Source organism: Rhinatrema bivittatum, chromosome 4 (genome assembly GCF_901001135.1).
Source record: "Rhinatrema bivittatum chromosome 4, aRhiBiv1.1, whole genome shotgun sequence".
NCBI classification, from domain to species: Eukaryota; Metazoa; Chordata; class Amphibia; order Gymnophiona; family Rhinatrematidae; genus Rhinatrema; species Rhinatrema bivittatum.
Window position 1 is genome coordinate 241,887,641 of NC_042618.1, and position 20,644 is coordinate 241,908,284.

At 43.3% G+C, this 20,644-nt stretch overlaps 1 long non-coding RNA gene across 1 annotated transcript in view; it reads right to left on the bottom strand.

The window, feature by feature from the left end:
* Positions 1 to 231: 231 nt before the first annotated feature.
* LOC115090620 overlaps positions 232 to 20,644 on the bottom strand; it is a 62,015-nt gene continuing 41,602 nt past the window's right edge. Inside the window, exons 3-4 of the long non-coding RNA XR_003856431.1 lie at positions 3,193 to 3,278; positions 232 to 681 (exon numbers count right to left, since the gene is read on the bottom strand). This is a non-coding gene — a long non-coding RNA (uncharacterized LOC115090620). The remainder of the gene's footprint in view (positions 682 to 3,192; positions 3,279 to 20,644) is intronic.

Genomic DNA, 20,644 nt, shown 5'->3' on the forward strand with positions numbered 1-20,644 from the left:
CATACGATTCACACCGGTTCTGAAAGAACTACACTGGTTGCCCATAAAGCAACAAATTAACTTTAGTATTTAAAATGAAACTCAATGGGCCACATTATTTAAAATCTCCCCGGATTCCATATGCTCCAGAGAGAACTTTGCGGTTTAGCAGTAAAAGTTTGTTTATAGTACCAACCGTCAAAATTGCTCATCTTGCCAGCATGAGGAATTGTACACTTGCTATTTTTGGGCCAATATGTTGGAATGCATTGCCTAACCAAATGAGGCAAATTAGCTATATAGCAGTGTTCAGGAAACAGCTGAAGACTGCCCTTTACTAGGAAGCTTTTGGCTAATAGCAAAGTGCAATGCAGCATAGTTATAATGAATTGCTGTATTATACTGTATATTTTGCATTACATTTTTATATTTGTGTTTGTTTTATTATAATATACCTCATTTAGCATGACAATAATGTAGGCGGATGAAAAATATTTAAATACATAAATAAATGTACAAAATTCAAAAACATTCAAAGTTAAAAAAAGTTCCTAAGGTAAGGGATACAGGCATAGTTCTGAGATTTCGGAAATAAATCTAGTTCAAGTTGTATTAAGAGTTCAAATAACAGTCAGTTCCAGCACGAGTAGGTCCCCTGACATGGGCATGTTTCGCCAAGCAGCTTCATCGAGAGGGCCTGAGCTGTAAGAAGAAAGCAAGAGTTACAAAACAAAACCTAGTTATACATCATAATATGAAATAAGGATACAAAACAGCATCTAGAATCAATGAAATCTAAATAAGAAAGCAAACAAAAGACTGTAGAAAATATACCTAAATGGATAATCAGGGAAATAAATGATTCAATTGAAAGGAGCAGTGATTCACATATCAAAGAACTAAAACTGCACTCCCAGTAAGATAGTAAAAAGCTGTCAAAAAAAGGCACAAACTAGTCACATGATCCTGAATGACCAAGCGTGAGAAAATTATAGAGGAACAAAGTGCAGGGCATTATGAAGGGAAATAAAATGTAATATAACACAAACAAAAAGGGATAAACAATATACAAGTAAAGAGCAAGGAAGAGAGAGCAGGAATTATTATCCAGCACAGGCCATTCAATCTCACGATTCAAGCCGGATGGCAGGAGTGAACATAAGTTAAAAACCCAACACTATTTATGTTGTAAAAGATGCCGGTCCATGTCTCCTCCCCTGTGATGTGCCCAAATCATGTCAGTTACAAAGAATTACAAATCAGAAATATCATGATGTACACTTGAACAATGTAGAACTAGAAAGGCATTCACATTGGACCTGTTGATATTACTACAATGTTTATAGATCCATTTCCTTAATGGTCGTGAGGTCTTGCCAACATATAGAAGGCCAGGAGGAATCACAATTGGAAGAAGAATATAACACATGAGCAATTTAAGCAAACGTGTTGAGCATCTCTGAAGTGCCCACATCCTCCTTGCTATCCAACTTGAAGTAACAGGGCAGGGCTATTACTTCCTCCTTCCCTCCCATGATCGAGATGAGTTCCTTATGGGGCATCCCCACTCCCTCCCTCCTTCTGTTAAAAAAAAGGCTCCCTGCAGGGAATTCCCCTTTCAAACCTCCCTGGGATATACCCATCCCTCCCAGTCTCCCTTCACCTGACAGAGAGGCCTGTTGGAGGCCTCACCATAACCTCCTTCACTCCTCCATCCCAACAAGAAGAGTTCAAGTCTGCCCTCAAAGGGGAACTCCTGCACCCTCCCTCCTCCAACTTCCCTATGAATCAAGCCTGCCCCTTCCAGGACATCCCTGCACCATCCATCTATCCGCCTTTTCACGCTTACCCCTCCAGGGCATCTTCACTTCCTCCTAGCTCAGACAACCCCCCACCCCCAGGTGCTCCTGACAACTCTGTCTCCCTACCCCCAACTCCAGAATAGATACTCGTTTGAGAGGAGATCCCATTCTTTAGAGGCAGAAGGGACTGCAGAGCGCTATTATCTATCTATCTATCTATCTATCTATCTATCTGTGTATTTATTTATTTATTTCAAATACTTGCATAGTACTGCACTATCATTCTAGGTGGTTAACATTGCATGACACAGTAAATCTGATTACGAATGACTAAGGAATTTGGCAGTGGCATTGGGGGCTCCTTCTCAATGGTGTCATGGGTGTGGGGGCTTGCATTTGTCTGGTTTAAATACCCCCTCTCTTGTCGGTTCTAGGACCACCAGCTCCATAAAGCAGACATTTATGGCATCTGTAAACATTTCTCCCTAGCATGCCTTGATGATTCACCTGGTCACTATTAGAGGTAACTGAAATCTCTTATTTATTATTTTGTTTCCAATTTTAGTAGCTTGTCTAATTTCAGTTAGCATTAAACAGTTTCACCATTTTGATTCGGTGGATGGTGGTATAACATCACTGCTATAATCTTCCCCCACCACACATGGAATTTCTATTCACAGTATTCCTGAAGGCATTTGGAGTATGAAGCAAAATTTTGAAGGCTTAGAAATCTTTTTGTAAAAATAGTTAACCTGCCTAGATCATCCATAACTGGCTAAATTGACTTTTTGCCATCAGACAATATACAGTATAGGGTAGATTTTAAAAGATGTCCTGATTTTATAAGATGCGCGTATTAGCGCGCATGTTATAAAATCCAGGGTCGGCGCACGTAAGGGGGTGCACAATTGTGCAACTTGCGCGCCAAGCCATGCAGCCTGCCTCTGTTCCCTCCGAGGCCGCTCTGAAATCGGAGCGGCCTCGGAGGGAACTTTCCTTCCACCCCCTGTACTTTCCCCTCCCTTCCCCTATCTTACCTGCCCCCCAGCCCTACCTAGAACCCCCCCTTACTTTTGTTGAGGAAGTTACGCGCGCCAGCCGACGGCCGGCCCGCGATCCTGGGCACAGTGGCAAATGGCCGCTGTGCCTGGAGGCTCAGGCCACGCCCCTTTTTGCAAGTCCCGGGACATACACGCGTCCTGGGGCTTGCGCGCGCTGCCGAGCCTATGCAAGATAGGCTCGGCGCGGGCAGGTGGAGGCAGGGGTAGGTTTTTGGGGGTTGCGTGCGTATCTTACGCGTATCTTACGTGCGCAACCCTTTGAAAATCTACCCCATAGTTTACACTATTGTACCTACATGTTCTTAGCTGCATAAGAAGCTGATATTCAATCAGAATGTATGCTGGGGTACCTTGTCGTTGAAAACTAGCCAGGTTTGTTGTGATCCGAAAAGTATGTGCAGACTCCAGCTTCCATTTTTATTTGCTTGCTTTTGATCTAGTTAGAGCAATAGAAAACATGTGAAAATTTTTCAGTGTAAATTGATGTTGCTGCTGCTGCTGCTGCTACACTTTATTTATGATCAAGAAACAATTATCAGACGTTAATCAACTGTCTGATAATTGCCCTCCCTCAATACAGCCAAACTTCTGCGTATTGTTTAACGGCGAACGTGCTTTTATCCACATTAGGAGAAGGCATTTCCAGGGGTGGGGCGGGGAGGGGGGAAAGGTGTTTAGGTTGGTGTAGATGGCATTTTCAAATCTTTGTGCATCCTTTTCCAGCAAAAAATCTACCGGCATAAAAAGAAGCTGCAAGTGACTAAGGATGAGCAGGGGTAAAAAATTTGTTTTGGTTTTTGGTTTCTTTTTGGGGGGGGTTTCTCCCACATGAATTTCATTTCATTTAATGTTTAATTCATTTCTTAAAAAAAAAAAGAATCAAACATAAAAAAAGAAAAAGAAAAAAAAATGAAATGGGGCCTTTCAAGGCTTCCTCTCCCCACCACCCATCCCTCCAACTCAGGATTGCCTCTGGCCCCCACTTACCTGGTCTGGTGGGGATCCGCTGGCGAGGCCTTGGCTCAGACTGAAGACTCAGCCTTGCATAGGTCTAGGCCGCAATAGGACACCGTGACCTAGACCTAGCTCTATGCAAGGCTGAGGTTTGAAGGCGTAGTCCCAAAGTCTTGGCCTAGGCCTGGTCACGGGCCTGGGCAAGAGCCTTGTTCTAGACTGAGGCCCAGGCATCAGGACTTGGCCTGGCCACAGCATCAGATCCCCTGACACATCAGGTAAGTGGAGGTCAGTAAATTTTTAACTCTGGCAAAATATTTGGTGGGGGGGGGGGGGGGGCCTGGGCCTTTGTTCACGTTTCAGCTGAGACCCTGGCATTGAGCCCAGGCCTAGGCCAAGATCCTGGTATTACTCTCGGGCATAGGCCACTGTCCAATGCAATCACACCCTATGCCTAGGCAATGCCCTGTCCTTGGGCCTTGACCTGGGCCAACACACTGGCCTCGTACTTGGGAAAAGGCTGCAGTGCCTGCTTTGGGCCTCGGTTTATTCCCTGGGTGAGGACCCATCTTCAGGCTTAGGCATAGGCCTGAGGGGAGATTCTTTTTAACCGAATGCAATGAATAGGATTTGTTTAATTCTTGGGGGGGGGGGGGGGGCCTCAGTTCTTTTTGGGGCCCCCAAAAGAAATTAATTTGCCCTTATTCATTGTGTTTTTCAAATTTGGTTAAAATGAATGCACATCCCTACAAGTGACTGTGGCTAATTTCAGAGTGAAAGTACACAAATACTTTTGCTTTAAGAATTAGTGCAAAGGTCGCAGATTAAAAGGTTATCCCAATGTGGACAGTTTAAAAATTGTTCCATAAATATTCAATTGATCCGCTTTGACTCTAAAGTTTAACTGTGATAGGCACACCTACCAAAAGCTTAATAATTGAATCCATCTGAACTGTAAGGTACTAGCCTTAACTGGTGGATGTCAGACCCTTCTAAAAGAAGTTGCAAATATTGTCATTGGTTATGGTTCAGTTTCATTTGACTGGCCCTTGGGAAAATCAAAAGGATGAACAGAGAATTGCATTAGGATTAAGGTTCAGAAATGACAACTTACTGCTTTGTATCAGTAGTATTGTATGGTGTGGTAAACTTAGCATGTCCTGCAACAATCTCTATTTTTTGTGAGTGAGAGAGAGAAAGAGACTGAAACCAAGACCATCTGCAAGGCCTACATAGTAGTGAAGTATTTATATCTCTATAGGAGGGCCATCTAATAGGTTGAGGTGAGGTGTTGGTGGTGGTTTAGTGTTTAGGGCCCAGTTTCGCATGTAGAGTGAGATGTACAAACAGCACAGTACATCTTGGTAAAGAATTGACGTCATCAGGAGTAAGGAAAGTCTCACAAAGATGAAATTTCTACTATGTCCTCTCACTCTAGCTTGATGGACTCTATAACAGGGTACCATGAAACTAGGGTGAGATTACATAGTACAAAATTTCATCTTTGTGAGACTTCCCTCACTCCAAATGACGTCAAACCACCACTAGCACTTCAACTCGACCTATTAGATGGCCCTTCTATAGAGAAATAAATAGGTGTACACAGTGAGCCCCTCCACAGAGGCTTTCTCTCTCCCTCTCTCCCTCCCTCCTCACTCCCCTTCCTTCCCAAGCCTAGAAATGGCCAAAATGCAATTCAAAAAAATTATTGCAAATTGCATTAGGGCCATTTCGGGCATATCAGGGAAAAAGGTGTAGTTATTTCTGGCATTAAAATTGTGCAATAGCATGTATTATGCTATCGCTCGGTGCAATATTGCCCCTCATTTAACTAAATCCCACCTAAACTCCTCCCCTCAAAAAAATATTACATTTGCGACATGCGTTATGAACAATAACGCATGCATTAAATGCATTTTGATGAATGACCCTTTTTATTTGGTGGATAGTGTTTCCTTAGTTATGTACGCTGTGGAAGGATTCAGCATCATTCAGAAGTTGGTGATTGTTGTTGTGGGATTCTGATCACCTGACTAGGCTCACAGGTACCCTGAGTCAAATTTAAAAAATCTGTTTGTAGCCCTGCCTCCTTGAAAGAGGGGGAGGCCTGGCAGACTTCTGGTGGTCCCCTTCCTCCTAGTGGTAGTGGTAGTGGCGGGGGAACGGGGAGAGAGGATAGAGGATAGAGCAAAGGGCCTGATAGATCTTGCCCCCTTTCTTATTCCCCTGAAGAAAAGAGGAAATATCTCATAGGTCCCCTAACTAGCCTGTCGATTCACCTTTTGTAAGTCAATATATAGTAATACACAATTTTTTGTACTGGGTAACCATCTCCCAGTGAGACAAGAGGCAAGAGCAGAAACAGAATTCAAGAAAGCATGGGATAAGCAAAGAGAATTTTTGGTTGCAAAGAAGTGAAGAGAAAGCCATAGATCAAGCGAGGCAAATGGCATTGTACCAAAAAGTAAGTTGGGCAGACTAGATGGCCCTTAATGCTCCTTATCTGCCATCATATTCTATGCTTCCATAACATGAACTTCTATCTTTGCACTGACCACCAGGCATGAAACACTGGCTACACTGTAACAGGATTCCAGACCTGTCTTATATTACCCACACCATCTCTGGATGAGGTGTGACAGATTTTTGGTCTTGACTTAAAGGGCTGCGGTGGAATTTGGACCAGGTTTTAAGTAATAGGATTGCCATCCGTAGAGCCAAAGACATATATCATAAGGCATGGAACATTGCTTAAAAAATTAAATTCATGGGCTAGATGAGAATTCCATTCTCTATAACTCTGCATATTGGGCATCTGACACACTGAAATATTTCCACACTAAAGATGTTAGATTGTTAATTTTTAATTACAAATTGAAATGATTTATAATGTCTGCATAAAGGATTTAAGGTTGCCTCTACAATTATTATAGGGGTTTTAGTCATCATCTTGACCTGGATAGCTACCATATTGATCTATTTTCCCAAACAGCATATGAGCTCTCTGTGAATCAATTCCAGGGAATCTGGGGTATTAGCATATCCTATGAACCTATGGAATGTGAGAATGGCAGTCATGTATTTTCTCCTTGACTGCTGAGTAGTGTTATTTATAGTGCTAGGAGATTACAAGGACGTTTATGAGGGAAAAGTACAATTTTTTTTTCTATTTTTTGGATTTACTAGCAATAATGACATCCTATTCCTGCTTGATTGCAGTGTAGGCAAAGAGACTTTATCTTGATCGCAAACTCAGAGCCCTACCCAGTGCTTATTCAATATCTGTTCAGGAATAAACTTTTTGGCAACCATTATTGTGTAAAATGTAAATAAATACAACCTCTACCCCCATCTTTTCTGTACTCAATTGAAGTCTTACTAAGTAATAAAGAAAAACTTCTTAGACATTTTTGTTTTAAAGCATTGCTATTGCCAGCCAAAACTAGCATTCATTAAGTAGGCCTTTAATACCATACATGCTGATTATAAAGAGATCATAGATCTTTTACGACATGAAGATAAGGAGTAGCTAATCCCATCTGCATCTCACTGGTCTATCTTTTAAGCACAGGAACCAGGCAAAGACTCATCTCATTTTATCTAGGGGACTTACTGAATGTGTTGTGAGCACATCTTATAAAGAAAGGACTGGTGAGCATGCAAGTCACATGGAAACTTTGCATCACCAGTGTACTCCTGATCAGATACCTATGCAGTAAAATGTTTTCCCCACATAAGAAGGACAAGAATCTTTTGCTAAAACAGGAGGAATAAGTATTTGCTGTGGATATGATAGCAGGGGAGAATTTCTCCCTTCACTTGGTATGCACAATGATAATGTAAAAGGGATTTTGATCAATTCAATTTTACTACTTAGTACTACTTATTGCTTCTGTAGTACTATTTAATATATGTAGCATTGTACAAAGTCAAGTAAGTCCCTTCTCAGTAAAGCTTACAATCAAATCAAGACACACATATACAGCAAAAGACAATTAAGGAATTTCTTTTATTAAGAAAATGGTTAATATCACTAACCCCGGGATTCATCATTCTGCTATAATTATAGAAGGCCATCATGATGGCTCGTGGGAAAAAAAGGGTCAGGGGGGCGATAGTGTGCAGCCAGCTGCATCACGGGGGTGTGGTTTTGCCCACCTCAGTGCAGCCGCGCCACACACTATTGCCCCCATAGTGCCACGGGAAAAGGTGGAATTTCCTGCGGCGCTGCTGGTGATAATGTGTAAAACATTATCACCCTCAACGCTGCCCAGCCATAACTCCACCCAAACCCCACCCACACTCCTCCCCTTCCCCTGATTTAAATAGTACTGCTGCGATACAGCCAGTATTGTGTGCGTTAGGGTCTTATTGCTTGCGATAAGGCCCTAACAAACGCGATAACGGCACATCGCAATTTGATAAATGACCCTGTAAGGTTGTAAGCAGGATAAACAATAGGGATGTGCAAGGAAAAAAATTTGTTTTTGTTTTTCTGTTTATTTTCAGAGGTTTTTTCCCATTAATTTTGTTTTATGCAATGTTTGATTCATTTCATTTGTGTGAAAAAAATGAATCAAAATAAAAAAAAAACCGGGGCCTCCCAAGGCCTCTCACCCACCCTGAAATATGCCTGGGCCAGGCCCCCACTTACCAAGTTCGGGGTGGGAATCTGCTGGCGAAGCCTAGGCCCAGGCCAAAGCCTCGACCTTGTGTAGGCCAAGACCTCAGTAGGTTACCGTGACCATGACTTTGGCCTTGGCTTTGGCCTAGGCCAGAGTACAGACCCAGGCCTGATGCCATGGTCTGGCCCAAAGGCCAAATCCCAACACCTTGGCCTTGGCCTAGGCCCAGGCTGAAGCCTCTGCCTTGAAAGATTGAGACTGTGGTAGGTCGCCGCAACCTCAGCCTCATCCTGCTCAAGGCCAGGGGAGCAGCCAGGCTGGGTCCTGATGCCAGGGCCTCAACCTGAACCAAGGCCTGATGCCAGGGCCTGGCCCGCAGGATGAGTTCCGATGCCTGAGCCTAGCCTGGAGCCTGGGCCCAGGTTTGATGCTGTAGCCTGGCCCGGAGGCCGGATCCTGACATCAGGGCCTCAACCCAGACCCAGACCAGATATTATGGCCCGGCCTGGAGTCTGGGTTCAGATGCTGGGGCCTCTTCTCCATTGCTGTACATTAAAATGGTGCCATTCACTGGGGTGAATGCACCAGAGTTAATTAACTATGACACAACCTCAGTGGACAGAATCAGTTGAAGAAGAAAAGAAGTTGGGCCTTGGCATCAGGCCTGGGTCCAGGCTCCCACCTGGGCTGAGGCCCAGACATTAGGACCTAGCCTGGCTGCTCCCCTGGATACCCGATGGATCAGGTAAGTTTGTTCGGGGGGGGGGGGGGGGGGGCGCGCTCAGCCAAGTACACAGCATCGGCTCGGGCATAGGCATCGGTCCCTGCTTTGGTCCTCGGCCTATGCCCTAGGCAAAACCCCAGTCTTGGGCCTAAGGTCTAGACCCAATGCATTCATTTAAAACAAATGCAACGAACATGGTTTGTTTCATTTGGGTGGCCCCCAAATGAAACAAATTGGCCTTAATTGTTGCGTTTTGTGCATTTGTTTTAAACAATTGCATATTCCTAATAATCAAAAGCAGCCTCAAAAAGGGTGGGTTTTTAGCCTGGGTTTGAATAAGGCAAGAGAGGAAACATGATGCACCAACACAGGAAGACTATTCCAAGCATATGTTGCAGCCAGCTGAAAATCATGGAGTTGGGAATTGGAGGTAGAGGAGAAGGAAATTGTAATGACTTGCCTGATGAATAGTCGAGGAGTGTAGGGAGAGATAAGAGAGGAGAGGCAGTGAGAAGCTGCAGAGTGAAGATTCTTGAGGTGAATAAGAAGAGCTTGAACTGTATGTGGAAACAGATAGTCAATGTAGTGATTTGAGAATATGGATGTAACAAGGACATTTATCAAAATGCATTAGGACATTATTGCACGTAATAGGGCCCTAACATCTGCAATAAATACCGCATATGCAAATTTTTCATTTGTATTCAAGTGAGAGGGGTTTATGGAAATGAGGCCAGTTAGCATGGCATGCGATAGAGTAATGCACAGCAACACAAGTAATAACTACACTTTTTTCCTGTGCGTTGTGCCTGCGTTAGCAGCTGAAAATGTTTTTATCATGAATTGCGGTGAGAGAGAGAGAGAGAGAGAGAGAGAGAGACTCTGCAGAGACTCACTTATATATGAACTTTTTATACCACTGTAAGAGGGGGCATTATGAACTTGGGGTGAGATTTGGGGGGTGAGTTGGGTTTTGGGGGGCAGTTTTATATCCACAGTCATAGAGACAAACAGCATAGTTACCACCAGAGAAGATTTAATGTGATTTGGAGTGATGAAAGGTGAAAGAAGAGTAGATTTTTACCATGTTCTCTCTACCTTGCTTGATGCACTCTACCTAGCTACAACCATGAGAGAGAACATGGAACAAATCTATTCTTCTATCACCTTTCATCACTCCAAATCACATTAAATCTTCACTGATGATAACTGTGCTGTTTGTACATATGACTGTGCATGTAAAACTGCTCCCCAAAACCAAACTCACCCCACAAACCTCACCCCAAATTCATAATGCCCCCTCTTTCAGTGGTATAAATAGTTAACTTTTTGGTGAGCCTCTAAAGAGGCTCTCTCTCTCTCTCTCTTTTGCCAGCAGCCTAATACGCAATAAAAGCTGTCCGGTCAGAAACAAAGCATGCAATGGGACTTCTCAGCTTGCGATGTAAAAATAACACGGGTACGATAGATTTAATGGGGTAGATTTTCAAAAAACGCGAATAGGCGTACTTTTGCTGGCGCATCAGGCGCCAGCAAAAGTACGCTGGATTTTAGTAGATACGCGCGGAGCCGCGCGTATCCACTAAAATCCTGGATCGGCGCGCGCAAGGCTATGAATTCTGTATAGCTGGCGCGCGCCGAGCCGCGCAGCCTACCCCCGTTCCCTCCGAGGCCGCTCCGAAATCGGAGCGGCCTCGGAGGGAACTTCCTTTTGCCCTCCCCTCACCTTCCCCTCCCTTCCCCTACCTAACCCACCCACCCGGCCCTGTCTAAGCCCCCCCCTTACCTTTGTTGAGGGATTTTCGCCTCCCGCACCGGGACGCGACCTGGGGTCAGGTCCGGAGGGCGTAGGCACGCCCCCGGGCCGCCCCGGGCCGTAACCACGCCCCCGGGCCCGCCCCCGAAACGCTCCCGGCACGCCCCCTAAACGCCGCGACGTTTATGTAAAATAGGCTCACCGGCGTGCAGGGCCCTGCTCGCCTAAATCCACCTGGATTTGGGTGGATTTAGGCGAGCAGGGCTCTGAAAATCCGCCCCATGGTGCGTTGCAATAAAATACCTCTGCGATGCGTTACCAGGAAAATTTAATGTGCGTAGTGATAAAATACTTATGCGATGCGGTACTAGGAAAATTAGTGGGCGCTATTTTTGCTATATTTATAGCAAAATGATGAATCTAGGCTTGAGTTTGGTGATGTTATAAAGAATTTCAATAAAAGGAAGTAAAAACAGAAAGGCAAATAGCATATATGATTCAAATTCCCCACTCATCACTTTAGAAAAACTCATATAAAAAAATTAACAGTTCAACAAATTTGTGAATTAGTTGTGTATGCCCTTAAAAGAAAACTTCTACATGTTCATAGGATGCTTTATATTCAAGTGAAAGGGGTCACCATGGGCACACTAATGGCACCAGATGTGGCAAACTTATATGTGGCATGTGTTGAAAAACTTTGGTTGTCTGATTTTCCATTTAACAACCTTGTGAGACTTTTGCATCGTTATATTGATGATATTTTATCTTATGGTCCAGTAGTCAGACTGAGTTTGAACATTTCATAACATGCTTAATAGATGTGATCACAATCTGAAATTTACTTATATCTTTAGTATGAGTGAAGTGGTGTTTTTGGACATTAAAATCAGAAATGGACCTCATAATCTGCAGTTATTGTTGTATAAAAAACCCACAGATCAGAATACTTTGTTAGATTTTCGGAGCTGGCATCCCCAAAGACTCTGTGACAACTTATCTGTGGGACAATTCTTTTGCTTGAGGAGGGTATGTTCGTTACTAGATGAATTTAAACTTAAGGCATTGGAAATGAAGAGACATTTTGCCCAGGGGGGTTACCCTGGTAGTGTGATTAATAGGGCAAATAAAGATGCACGATATATCAGTCAGGATCTACTATTACATCCATGATCAAGAGAACCAGTTAATTCGTACTTTACCATTTTTTCCGCAAATTTTTAAGATTCAGCGATGTATCAAAAAACATTGGAAAGTTCTACAGTTATATCTTTTATTTTGGGATGTGCCAATTTTTGCATTTATGAAGGGATGGAATGAACATGACATGATTGTCCGGTCAAGTTTCAATGAGACGGAGGAGCCACCAGTTGTGAGCGTGGGGACTGCAGGGCACCATAACTGTGGTGGTTACTCTGTTTGTCCCCAGTCATTTGACGGTGATGTTTTACCTTTGGAGAAACTTTCTAAGTGTGCTTGATAACTATAAGTGATGCACCTCTGTAGCAGTAGAATGCATTATATGGCATTTATATTGGGAAAACAATGAGACCGGTGCAGTCAAGGATGATTGAACATCAAAGTGTCATCACGCATCAGAAAATAGAGGCCCCTTTGATCACACATTGCTTAGCGATGCATTTGCTGATTTCACTTTTGCAGTGTTGGAACAGGTTGCCCATGATAGTTGCTCTCAGTTAGCAAAGAACAATGTTGGATCTATTTTTTACGAACTGTGGAACCTTTAGGACCTAATAAAGAAATTGATTGGTCCTCCTGTCAATAGACAACATAATATATGTGTTTAGTAAGGTCGAACATGCGCGCTTTATGTAAGCGGGGGTGACATGACGGCTTAAGGTTTAAATATCTGGTTTCTGGTTTGGCGGGTGGTAGAGCAGTAATACCAGGTTAGAAGATTGCATGGTATGTGTTTTCTGTTTTTTGTTTATTGCCTTGTGGGATTTCCATTTTTAGAGTTTTTTTTATATGTATGTGTTTATTTTAATTATAGATAAGAAAGAGACCCCTGAGGCAGGCAGAGGTGGTCGCCAAAACACGGGCCTGTGTTGGGTTGGGAGAAATGGGAATGCAATATAGAGAATACATATAAAAAAGTACATGGCATCGACACTAGTGGGGCAGTTGGATTTAAAGAGCTGGCCTGACCTACAGAGACTGAGATATTCTGATTCAGGTAAGTATTTTTTTCTTTAAATATAATATTTTAGGGTATAGCTGATCAGCAGATGATTGATTTATTGGTGTGTTTTCTGACACTGTCTTCAGTCCATTGCGAGGCAAGAGATGGGTTATAGAATTTCTAGCACCTTTTGGCCTGGATTTATCAAAATGCGGTAAGTACCACATGCGATAGCAAAAGGGGTGTGTTTTATGCTAATGTAGCATTTATTGCAATGTGCACTAATTACCTGTGTGAAGAGCTAAGTTAGTGCAAATTGTGATACCATGTCAGATTCTGTGATAAGTGCCAGACCTGTTGCATTCAACCACTGGGGGACTGGTTTTTAATGATCTCAGACACATAGGAGGGAGGGAGGGGGAGAGAGAGAGAGAGAGAGAGAGAGAGAGAGAGAGAGCGAGCTCCTGGCCATAATAGCATGTCCCATGGGCAGGTATTTGTATCCCTCCCCGCAACCTGGGGGCGGGTACGGAGGGCGCGGCCACGCCCCGGACCGCGTAAATCCCCGCGCGTCAGCGGGCCTCCTGCGCGCCGGGACGCGACCTGGGGGCGGGTCCGGAGGGCGCGGCCACGCCCCCGGGCCGCCCCGGGCCGTAGCCACGCCCCCGGAACGCTCCCGACACGCCCCGAAAACGCCGCGCGGTTCGGGCCCGCCCCCCACACGCCCCCTCCGAAAACCCCGGGACTTACGCGAGTATTTTTTACGAACTGTGGAACCTTTAGGACCTAATAAAGAAATTGAGGTAAGTAAGTAAGCAGGGCTCTGAAAATCCGCCCCATTGAGTCTGCTAAAGTTATGCTCACATGACTGGTTGGTAAAATAGCTGTCCTAACTATACCTGGATAAAGTAACATTTTAGATGTTAACTTTATCCGAATATATTCAGCAGCAGACTTGGTCAGCACCATGATATATGGCAAAAGTTTGCAATGGCGCTAGCCTTGGTCTGCTGTGTCATTTCCAATAGTGGTGGTAGTGGGGCAGGAATGACTGGGGATTACTCTTTCACCATGAAGAAATTTTCAACTACAGTCCGGGGGGGGATCAGGGGTATGGCATGCAAGTTTTTTTGGTTTGTTTTTTTACCACAGATTAATTTTTCTTGTTTTCTCATTTCATTTGTTTGCTTTTTTGTTTTAAACAGAAAGAAAAGAAACAAATTATACAAAATAAATGAAACAGAAGAAAAACAAAACAACATGAAAAAAAATGCCTGTGCCCGCCCCCTAGTGTTTTGCTGCACAACCTGATGTAGAAAACGTTGACGCTGGCTTTTTGGAAGTGAATGACTGTTCTTGCCTGCAGAGAAAGGAGTTAGTCCGAATAGCCAGGGGAGAGTGATACATTCTCCTGTGTTGCAGCGGGTGACAAAAAAATGTCTGCTTCTTTCTGCCCCGAAACAATAGAAATGAAATAGAAAGTGTCCATGGCAATGAGTTTACATGACCATCAGTGCCCTGAAATTCAGTCAAATGTGGTTTAGGAGAAATCTCTAAAGAATAGCGAAATGTGCAGAATGCTAGGAAATATGATGATGCTTACCAAAAGAAAAGTTATGCTGAGATTCCCTTTTCTTTAACAGGTAGTTAAGGAACAGCTGAAGTAGTGGCCAATGTTATGGATCTTACACAATTTAGCAAGGTTTTCAGACTGATAGGAACTAGAATACTAGGCCTTTTGGGTCAGGTAAGAAGATTTATTTAACAAATTTATAAACTGCTCTATGAAACTACAAAGCAATGTACAAAACTAACGTAGGAGGAAAGATATATACTATATGAACAACCAAAAGAAATCCCTGAAAAACAGACACAATGCACACAAGAAAACAGTATGCATACATGTTTCACTTTCCTTTCCTTTAATATACAGCATATGATTTTGAAACTAATAGAAGCATAAAGGACAGAAAGCTATTATGACTATAAAGTTCATAATTAATCAAATTTTTCTATCCTAAGGGCAAAATTTTATTTTATTTCCTTAAATAAACCATTATTGCTCAGAATAAAGTATATCAAATTTACTGGTTTTTGAAACTGCTCCATTCATAGTGATTTTATCTTGTAAAAACGTTGCCAAACCCCAAAGGTGTAAAAACCCACAAATGAACCTAAAGATGATAGGAGGAGATAGACATGGGGGATACAAAAATGAGATTCAGGCATGGAAGGAACACAGTTTGAAATGCCAGATGTACAAATGCTTGAAGTCTGGGAACCCTGTTGGCAAAGCCTGACTGAACATAGTGGTTATTTCAAAGATGAGGAAGAATGGAACCCATGACTGGTATGAAGCTTTAGAATGAATGCATAGTTATGAAAGGGGGACATGTTTTATGATGTAAAGTATAAAATGAAAGCAGTAATATGTGGGAGGAGGTTTCTAGAGGTCTGGGAATAACCTTATCTACATTATTGTGTGGTAACAAAAAGGGTCTCAGTAAGTGGAGCATAGCTGAGGAGAGTCCCTGGGTAAGAAACTGACTGTAGTTCACTGCATGAAAGCAACAGAAATGCGGAGAACATGCTGCATTCACAGCCTCTAGGGCAGTGTTTCTCAACCTTCTCTTGGAGGCACACTAACCAGTCAGGTTTTCAGGATATCCAGAGTATGTGTGCGATAGATTTGCATACACTAGGTCTCAATAATTGCATATTCATACCTCATGCATATTCAAGGTGGCAGTCCTGAAAACCTGACTGGGTAGGTGTGCCCTCCAAGAGAGAGTTGGGAAACACTGCTCTGGGGGAGGAAGTTCCAGTCATTGTGCAATGGTGACACTTAATGGCCAGATTTAGAGTCCATGATTGCAGGACTCCAAAAGGAGCCCTAGCGCATGGCCCATGGTCTAGGCCTGTTGTGATGACTGGGCTAGGTGAATTAGCAGGGGATATAGAACAGGAGGGAAACATTTTCCAGGTAGTTTGGAATGAAGGCTCATTGCACCAGAACTCAGCCCCAGTTCCAATTGTGCTGGAAGCCCATAGGAGTAAGAGGAAATGGCCAAGTTCAATAACTATGTACCCATCCTGCCACCTTTTATAAGGGAGTCACCTTTAGATGCTGCAGAGCCCTCTCCAACTCAGTGAACCTCTGGAATCTGAGTTCTGTGATGGGGACAGACTTAACCTATAAAGCCCTAAAGGAACTCACTCTGAAAAAAACAGAGTTTTTGGGTTTGACAAAAAAAGCAAGTAGTTTAGAGGCAAGAAAAGCAGTCCAGAATTAACAAAGTGTGGAGAAATAATCTCAATCCAAAGGCAATTTCAGCACAGTCCTGAAAGTAAAAAATAAGTCCTCAAACCACTTGAGTACTAATGGAGGACTTTGGGGATCACTCCTAGCTCTCCGAAAAGGCATCTTCTCACTTTGCAATTCTTGAAATCCAGAAAAATCCTCTTCTTCAAAACAAAGAAAGGTAGCACTCTGTCTGACTGGTGACCCAGTCCTTTGCACGAGTGCCTCTATTCCTTTGATCCTGGGATAAGAAAACCTCCTGGTTGTAGATACAGTTGGCTTCCCATGGAAGTCACTCCAAACTTTGAATGGAAAAGAGAGGAAAGCAGTGCTTTCTCTTCCTGGAGTCCAGTGAGAGCTACAACCCATGGCTGCCTCTCACTAGTTCCCTTTGATGTCCTCCAACTTTTCAGAATTTCCACAGTGAGTCACTATTTATGCCACTAATCTTTGGACAGAGCAGGGTGACCTAAATTATAAAGGCAGTGGAGTGGCTCATCTAAGAAAGGCTAAAAAAGTTAGGGCTTTTCAGCTTGGAGAATAGACGGCTGAGTGGGGATATGATATAGGTCTATAAAATAATGCATGGAATTGAGCAGGTAAATGTATATCAGTTATGTACGCTTTTAAAAAATACAAAGTCTAGGGACATGCCATAAAGTTAGCAAGCAAGACATTCAAAACTAATCAGAGAACATTCTTTTTCATTCAATGCACAATTAAACTTTGGAATTCATTCCTGGAGGATGTGATTAATGGGGTTAGCATAACTGGGTTTAAAAAAGGTTTGGACAAGTTCCTGAAGAATTCCATAAACTGTTTTTAACCAAGCAGACTTCGAGAATAATTTTAAAACATAGAAATATTGAAATAATGGCAAAAAAGACCAATGGTCCATCCAGTTTGCCCAGCAAACCATGCCATGCAAATTATCCCCATGTATCAGTCAGTGCTGCTTGACGTGCTTTGATTATGGACTTGGCCATAGAAGCAGTCCTGTTTTTTCCTTAATGTCTGTGCATCAGCACCCCAGACTGTAAAGAAGTCATGGCTCTTGTTGGTTGTCTCTGAATCCAAATTCATCTTTCCGTCCAATCCCCACCCACCTCCTTCGAAGCAGACAGCGATGTTGCAGTTGCATCAAGAGCATCAAGGCTTATTGGTTAAGGGTAGTAATCCCATGCCTTCTGTTAAGGATAGTAACTGCTGCTCTGTGCAGGTTACCCTCATGCTTAGTTCCCCAGACTGTAAAAGTCAAGACCCTTGTTGGGTGCTGTCTGAATTCAGTTCTCCTTTTCCCCTGCTATTGAAGCAGAGAACAATGTTGGTGTTGCATCAAAAGTATAAAGGCATATTGATTAAGGGTAGTAACCACTGCTCCAGCAAGTATCCCCCAAGTACGCTTTCTTTTTTCCCTTTAGGACTTGGCTGTAGAAGCAGTCCTGTGCTTTTTCCTTTATGACTGTGTATGTTTCCCTTGTGTCTGCATATCAGTATCCCATGCCTTGGAAGTCGGGGCCCTCGGTTGTTGTCTGAATTCAATTCCTCTTTTCCCCAGCCATCAGAGCGGGAGTGTGTGCACCCCTGTAAGTGAGTATAGAGGCATGTGCACTGATGCACAGGAAGTTTGTATTGTGCACATAAATGTGTGTGCACGATTTAAGATACAGGAATCTTTAATTTTATATTTGTGCATTCATTACATTTGCACGATGTGTACGCGCAATAATACGAAAGCTTCTGCGATGCATAACTTCAAGTTCTGCAGGGACATTTTAGAGCAAGAATGCTACTAGCAACCCAGTAGCCTAATTTCAATACCAGTGATGTCCAACTAGAGGTGTGCAGGGGAAAAAAAATTGTTTTGTTTTTTGGTTCCTTCTCAGGGGAAGGTGGAGATTCCCACAAATTTCACTTTATTTAATGTTTAATTTGTTTCTTTAGTTAAAAAAAAAACAACCCAAAAACATTAGAATCCCCCTCAAAAAACAAACAAACAAAAGAAACAGAGCCTTCAAAGGCCTCTGGTCCTTACCATCCATTCCTCCCATCCTGAAAAATCCTGGGGCTAGGATCTCCCCTGTCCTCACTTACTTGGTCTGGTGGGAATTCGCTGTTGAGGTCTTGGCAAGGGCTGAATTGCTAAGGCCAAGGTCGCAACATCCTACCATGACCTTGGTAGGATGTCGCGACCTTGGCCTTAGCCCTGTGCAAGGCAGAGGCCTAGTCCCGATGCCTGAGTCTGAGCCCAGGCCCAATGCCAGAGCCTGATCCAGAGACTGGGTCCTGACTCCTGAGCCTCGGCCTAGGCCAGTGCCTGAGCACAGGCTGGATGCCGAGGCCCAATCCAGAGACAGAGTCCTGATGCCTGAGCCTCAGCCTAGGCCTAGGCCAAATACTGGGGCCCAGCATGGAGGCCGGTACTTGATGCCAGGGCCTCAGCTGAAGGTCAAGCCCATGCATGGAAGTTGGATCCCAGGCCTTGGAGTCCTCTTGTTTTATTTCTTATTTCTTCCTCCTTCTTCTAGAAATGATACCATCTGCTGGGAACACGTCAGAGTAAATTAGGTCTAGTGAATCCTTCTCAGCAGAGGGCACCATTTTGCTGTACAGTGGTTAATTAATTGCCATACAGGAAAACGGTGTCCTCCGATGAGGAGAATGCGCTGAAGTTAATTTATTCCAGCATGTCCCCAGTGGACAGTGTCATTTTAAGAAGAAAAAATAAGACTGAGGCCTGGACTCTAACCTCCCAGCTTGGGCCTGACGATGGGTAAAGGCCCAGGCATTGTAACCCAGCCTCTGGGCCAGTTTCTGGCATCGGGAACTGGTCTTTTGGTCAAGTCCTAGCATTGGGCCTGTGCCTGGGACCTGGCCTAGGCTGAAGCATTGGGACGCGGCCTAAAGACCGGGCCCCAATGTCAGGTCTGTGCCTGGATTCTGGCTTATGCTAAGGCCCAGGTGTTGGGGCCTGGCCTTCATGTTGGGCACTGCATTACGCCTGGGCCTGGGTCTATGCCCAGGAATAAGCTCTGGTCTAGGCTGAGGCCCAGGCATCGGGACCTAGCTTCTGGGCCGGATCCTGGTATCAAGAATTGGCCAGGCCCTGGTGTTGGGACCTGACCTTCAGTTAAAACTTCCAGTTGGGCCTACGCCTAGGCCTGAGGCTGAGGATTCACTTGGGCATAGGCCAAAGACCAAAGCAGGGGCTGCAGCCTATACCAGAGCATGCGTAAATAACTCACAGGTCTCAATATCATAACTATCAAATAACAACTGATAGAGAATTATATGATAGATAACCCTCCATCCCCCCAATGCTCAATCCCAAATCCCCTCCCCCCCCTCCCCCCTTCCCAACTACATAAATCAATTATATTTAATATCCATATGGTTAGCAACAATATATACTATTCAGGACCATAGTAATTAAGCAATGTTAATCCACCCCAATGTTCAGACTTTATAGTCTAATGCATTTCAAACAGTAAATAATGGGATCTTATAAAACAAACTCTATAATATGTACCCCCCTTCTTTAAAGTGAAATATTGAAAAGTAAACCATTTAGTCAGAAATAAGGAAAGATAAAAATAAAAATAATCGTAGAGTAGAAATGAGCAAAGATGATCCTTAGAAAATCCATCTAGCATATTATTTCTAAACAACTTATATTTGCTTTGTCTAAGGCGCAACCATAAAGCTGAAGGCTGACTATCCCTTCAGAAATTACAGCGCAGTAGAAGAAGAATAAAAGTTACTTCTGTGTTTCGCCTTCCAGGCAACATATTTATCCCATATATATTCAAATTTATATATCATATGTCTTTTTATGGCAGTCAGTTTATTTAGTCTATACACAAAGTCCAACCTCTTGATCACATTCTGGATTGGAGGAGCAACCAGCTGTTTCCAAAAGTAAGCAACTTCACATTGAGCTGCCAAGTATATTTGCTGTATTAACAACTGGGTGTATTTGTCGTGACTCTCATTTGGAATATTTATCAAAGTTGATTTAGGATCCAATATTATAGGTACCTATACAATCTCTGAAATTAGCAATAAACCTCAGACCAGAATTTTTTAATGACCACACATTCTCACCAAATATGTTAGAATGTACCTTTCTGCAGGCAGCCCTTCCTGTTGTAGGATATATTTTATTAAATTTCTTTGGGGTCAAATATCACCGCATTAGCACTTTATAGCTATTTTCCATCAAATTTACCGATATGGACATTTTTCTCGTATAAAAACAGGATTGATTTCACTCCTCCTCTAACATATGTGTACCCAAAT